Source organism: Vidua macroura, chromosome 2 (assembly GCF_024509145.1).
Source record: "Vidua macroura isolate BioBank_ID:100142 chromosome 2, ASM2450914v1, whole genome shotgun sequence".
NCBI classification, from domain to species: domain Eukaryota; kingdom Metazoa; phylum Chordata; class Aves; order Passeriformes; family Viduidae; genus Vidua; species Vidua macroura.
In genome coordinates, this window is record NC_071572.1 from 47,659,280 (window position 1) to 47,665,921 (window position 6,642).

Below are 6,642 nucleotides of genomic sequence, written 5' to 3' on the forward strand. Positions count from 1 at the left end.
CCACTGAGAAATACCCTTTCCATTTCTGACAGGGCCTGGGTACATGCAATGAAACAGCACTAGGCAATCTTTCCTACAAACAACCATGCAACAGATGGGAAACACAAATAACACGTGGGAAACGGCTACACACAGATTTTCAAGATTTTCAGCTCATTCTGAAAGAATGAAATGTAGCACAGTTAACCTCTGTGCATTCCTTGTAGAGTGAAGCCACTCAGGATTCCTTGCCTTTGTAAAGCTTTTTATACCTCTGTATGAGAAAAAAAAAGGCAAGTAGAGAGCATTACTCTATTAATATAGCAAGTCAGAAGATAGTCTCAGGACTGTGTGTCTTACTAAAAAAAAAAAAAGCCAAAGAATGAAAGAAAAATCTGATTTGGGTGCGGTTTTTTGTTTGTTTGGGGTTTTATTGGCTTTGGTTTTGGGTTTTGGGGGATTTTGTTTTGTTGTTGTTTGTTTTGTTTGGGTAATCATTTCATTGGTTTTGGTTGTTTGAGTTTTCTTATTTTATTATATGTTTTTAAAGGATTATAATTTTATGTTTTTTTCTGGATGAGTTACATGCTGAAAATTTAGTTTAGACCATAGACTTCAAGTCTTAGGAAGGTTTTTACTACAATCTTGTTTCTCTGAGATTTGTTGGAATTTTAACATCTCTATGACCTAAATCATTCAAACTTCTAACAATCCTTCTTCAGCTGCAAAGAATGTGCAATCACTTCAGGATCTATACAGTTGTTATTCTTAAAAGTTAATCTTTCCCTTCAAGTAAAAAGACATTGATAAAAAGTCACAGACATCTACTATTGATGACTGAGCCACATGAACTGGTTAGGAGACAGTGAAACAGGTTTTTGACAGAAAATACTGTTCTGTCAAGATGACACACCTTATATAACAGAAGGTTGTAGAATCCTAACTTTCCTCCTCCAAATTAGAAGACAAATCTAAACATTATTTCAATTGCAAGTATTTGTCTTCTGTGGTTCTACTTTATTCCAAAGAAACAAAATATTTATTTCAGAAATCTTCAGATGATCCCACTGAACCTATGCATATAAATTCTTGAGCAAAAGTCTGCTTTAATATTCAACAGATTTTTAGTGTTGGTTCAACACGTATTTTTATGAGGAAAGAGCAATGTTGCAACACTCCTTCCCATTAAGTGTCAATTATCCTTTCAGTGGCCAGTGTTCTCTTTAACTCTGATCCCTCATATTAAAACCCTAAAATTTACATAAAAAGATGTAAGCATTTTATTTAAAAGGGAAAGTTAAATATAACCTTGACAGATAAAAATATTACAGGTTTGCTATCTGCTGGCAGAAAAGGGTAGAAGTGTTGAAATATTTAAGTGTGTGGAAAGCTGTGTTATGGATGAGAGGATTAGAAGTTATTTCTGAACCCTCTAGAACTTGTTTTCAAAGGTTTTGATGTCAGGAAACTTGTTCTATTTTAGAAAATATTATTTTCCATTATTTAAAACATTGTTTTTCAAGTAAGACATAATTACTAAAATCTGGAGAGTTTAAATTACTGGAAGATTTAGCCAAGCTATCAATATTTTTTGTGTGTGTGTGAAAATCAGTCTTGCTCTATTCCTAAAACTACTGAAGGATGTGCTCTAGACATTTGTAGAGAAAGCCAGACACCTTCCATTTTGCCAGAGACAAATTTAACTACAACCTCAGAAGGTTCTGAATTATGTTATAATTTATAACATGCATTCTTAATTTTCTCACATTCTGTTGCCATATGTATGTGAAGGGAAGATGAGGAAATAAATATTGTCTGTCTGTGAAATGAGAGTTGGGCCCCTTTGGATCGCAGGGTTCAGATGGGCAGAAAGATCCAATCCCAACTCAAATGATTAGGATATTTTGTTGACTACCACTGAGATTGAAAGTTATGAAACTGATGGTAGTTACATGCTAGTAGTAGTTATATTTCACTTCTGAATTTATGAAGTATGTACAAATGTTTTATTAACATACATTTAGACAACTAAGTTATACATGTTTTTAGAGAAAATTGGGATTTTCTTAAGTTCAGTTTTTGATTCCTGAATATTAGTGACATCTATGTCAGGGACACACATCAGCTGCAATCTGAGTTTCTCAAGAACCTAGTCTAAGAGGTTCCTGAAGATGCAAAGTCAGAGCAAGTTAAGAATACATATTATCTACTGTTTTAGAGATTGGAAAAACAGAATCCATTTTCATTAGAGACCTATAAATTCACAGTGAGCTTTTCACAATACTTCCCATAATGACTTTTACAAGTCAACTTGTAATGTACCAGACCTTGAGATCTCTCCTGCATTTCCTTTGTTCGTACTGATACGTGCAACAGTGATTTCAGACTTCTGGGCAACATGGGAAGCAATAACCATAACCATTAATTATTCACTCTCTTTTTCAGAGTGTTTGTTTTTGGGTTTGGTTTTTTTTTTTTTTTTTTTTTTGTCTGTTGTCCTCTACATTGTTGTTCACAATGTTAAAACACTTTTTTTAAAAATTGCACAAGTGTAAATTGGTAGAATAAATTGCTAGAAGCAATGGTAAAAGTCATAATGGACTGAAACCAACAACCTGATATTGAAAGCATGTGTCACTAGCTGCATATGGAAGAGTGTAAAATCAGATTAATACAATCTTATTTTTCATGAAAAAATATCTATTAGAATAAATACCAGAATAAACATTATTCAGGATTACCCCTGAATAATAGCCACCTTCAGAGAAGCTGATAAAAGAGAACATAGCTCTACTCAGATGTACATTGCATTGACAGAAAGATACAGAAGTAAGAAAAGAAAGCTACAAAAGAAGAGTAAATAATACAGATTTTTTTTTAAAGTAAAAAATATCCCAAACAACCTAACTTCAAACAATTTCCACTTAACTTTAAAGTGCAATTTCCACTGTTAAAAAAGTACTTTGAAAATCTAAGATGTAATCTGGTTGATCCTCAATCCGCTGAGATAACTGCAAGATCCTTCACAATCTTTAGTGATATAAGGAAAAGCTTACATAGAAAAGAAAAAAAAAATTATTCCTATTTTTAAGATGGGACAGTTGACTTCTTATATGGTATCAAGGAACTTCTAAGCAATTCAGGTTTTGCCCTTCTGAAGGCTTTATCTCTTTCATCTTATGCTCTTCGAACACTTTGGTGTAACTCAATCTTAAAATATTTTCCTGAATTTCTGCATTAGAACAGAATAGATTAACTCAGTTGGAAGGTACCCAAAATTATCATCTAGTCCAACTGCTTAAGAAATTCATATCCCTGATAACCTGGGTTATTAGGGATAACCCAGAGTGAAATCATGTCACAGAAGTCTCCTGAACTCTGGCAGGCATGGGGAATCAACCATCTCTCTAGGAAGCCCGTTACAGGCTGTGACCGCCCCCTCAGTAAAAAAAAGGATTCCTAATGTAAAGTCTGAACCTTCCCTGATGCAGTTTTGAGCACTCAAACACATCCTATCCATGGATACTGGAGAACAGCAGCTCCCTCTCCACCTACTATCTTCCAGAAGCTTAAGAGAGAATGAAGTCACTCCTTAGCTTCTTTTTCTTCAAACTAGACAAACCCATGGTCCTTAGTGGCTCCCGTGGGACATGCCTTCAAGCCATGTCACCAATTTTATTGCTGTGCTCTAGACACATTCAAGTACCTTCACATCTTTCTCAGATTGTGGAGCCCAGAACTACACATAGTACTCCAGCTGAGACCACAACAGTGCTTAATACAGCAGTATAATCACTTCTTTTGACATGAATCAGATAACATAAAATATAGTTTTAAATCTGTGGTCAAAAATTATTGCTGTTTGAAAGGCTTTTTGTTGGACGCTTTTTTTGCTATTTCAAAATTTATTTGCTTCCTTTTTACTTTTGTTTACATCACTGCATTTATCAAGATTGGAATAAAAATTTAAAGAGTATTCATAAAACAAAAGTGCTCATTTAAAATTCCCCTAATCTAGAAAAACTATGAGAAGGACAGTAGGCATTTGAATAAGAATGTGAACATTTTTGTTTCTTTTGCTCAACTTAATATGTGAGGGACTGATGGCTCCTCGAAGTGGGCTGGCAGAGTATTATTTGGGCTCCCCCTCCTTCCACAGTCTCTCTCAGCATCTCCATGAGCATGTAGATGAGTTTTGTAACATAACCTAACCTCAACCTTACAGGTTAAGTGCAGGTCTAAGTGTCTGAAGGCTTTTGTAAATAGGTCCAATACCCTAAGCTGTTTAGCTGCACACTGGCTGGGCAGCACACCACCCAAGACTGAGGTCCCTGTCCAGACAGAAAAAAGCCCAAGCACAGAAGAATGGTTCCACTGCACTCACAGTACAGACACATGACTTTACTTAATTACCTTTTGCCATCTAAATATTTAGCCTTTCCAAAGCCACATATGAAAAACAGGTGTGATAAAACCTGACTAGCCCATTCACTAAGGTCTTGTGAGACTGATGATCAACAAATTATCAAATTAATGTTATTTAACAAATTACCAATATTTCTCCAGACAGAAAAGTTTGAAAACTGCTTTGTTTTCATTCCAGCTTTCTATGGTCCTGCTCTTCTAGGAACTGAAGTAGGAGCGTGAGTAGTGGCCAGTAGCAGAGAAATCAAGGATCTCAGTCTTGAAGAGAACCAAGTTACAGCTCTCTCTTGAAAAGAATCTGGTATCTGTTTGCAAAATCCTTTTAGATTTTGTGTCTTTTTTATCCCTTGCAATTCATTTCCTGTCGTCGTCACGTTGGCACTGAGAGAGCATAAAGGCCTGTATTCATTCTGCTTAGCCTAAAAACTCAATTACATTAAATTAAGGAAGCTTCAGCACCTAAAGAAATAAACAGCTTGCTGGAGGTAACAGTCTAATTCTATTGACATCCTTAAGAGACCTGAAGGGGGATGTGGTACCTGCATCCTGCAACCCAGGAAAAAGTGTATTGCTATTGCTGGTACTAGGCTACTGGTTTTGTAGCAATTTTTCAAGGCCACAGGACTGAAATTTGCTAGCTTTCCTTCCTCTGAACATTTCTAATCTTACCTGGAACTCTGTGTCCATTTGGTTTAGCTGTAACTGCAATTTTCCTAATGTTGAGCTGGCTACTCTTAATTTGGAGCTTTCACTTATCAAATGGTATGACCAAAACTATGTATAGGTAAGAGTAAACAGTAAATCCTCAGCGTAGCAATTTTTTTTTAATTACACTAACAAAAATATATATGAAGAAATATAGGTATATATTTCCTATATAAAGGTATGAAAACAGATGCCTTGGGAAGTGGGGACACAAGATGCAGGGGAATGCAGGCAGAGGATGTTTGGAGTCAAGGTACAGACTGATGCTGGGGACCAGTGGTCACTTAATAAAAAGCAGCCCTGGATCTCAAAGAAACCAACCACAATAGCAACACAGAACAAAAAATAGGAATCTGCTTATGTAAAATGCACCAAATAGAGTAAAGTTTGATTCACAGTGAACTTGAAAGCAAGTAACAATAAAGAAAGCTGTAAAGCAATGTTAGAAGATATAGAAAGTGGACCCGGGGGTAAGAAAGATGAAAAAATCAATACCATAGTTCTCCAGGTAGAGGAATTAGGATGAATTCTATTCACTTTATACCCATACTTATAGTAATAGTAGTAGTAATAATAATAACAATAAACCCTAATAGGGTTAGGATTAGGGTTATGCTCTTTCTTTCTTTTATTATTTGGGTCTTATTTTTGTCTTTTATTTTCTGTACTAAATAGATCTGTACTAATATCTCTTCTGTAACTAGACTTTGAATTTTCAACTATGCCAGTAATAACCTCTTGGATATTCATAAAATATATGTTTTCCCTTTTGTTCAAAAAAGGCTTTTGAGCATCAGAGTGCTCTCCAGGATTCTGGTGGGGACAAACAATTCAGAATGTCATGGGATTCCTTTCTGGGCTAAGTGGGTGACAGATAAGAAGTGATAAGACCTATGGTGTGGGAAGACCATTTCACAGATGAGGGTAATTGCCTGTTATCCTAATACTAGAAAGGATTGTGTTAAGATCTGCAGAGCTGGTTACTGTCTGTTACAGAGCTAATGTAGCCATATACAGATGTGGAAAATAAAGCAATATATTAATCCCTATCCCTGAAAGACTGCTGCAGTTATAATGCAGTGGAGAATGAGCTTCATTGACCAAATGGCAAGTTCAGTAGATGATCTGTAGAAAGGAAAATTCAATGCTGCTTACACATGAACTGTAAAGAAATCAAATCTACACCTATGTTCTTCCTGTATTTGACCACATTAAATTCCCCTTTTCTTGATACTGCCTGCTTCCTCTTTGTTCTGCAGTCGGTGAATGCATTTTAATAGCTCATTGTGAAGTTCACAAGAGGATCACATGCCTTAATAGCATCTTGAGTATAATTTTTTAATGTTTTCCATCTCATTTCATTTCTTTCCTGCTGAAAGTACTAAAAGGTCTGCCAAGAGTACAATGGCAAATGGAAAGTACTCAAACAATGAATATCTCATCTAATGTTTAAAGCATAATTAGGGGATTACACGTCTTCAAGAGTAATGTCCCTTTTATTAGTCATAAATTGTCCATTTCTATGGATTTTTA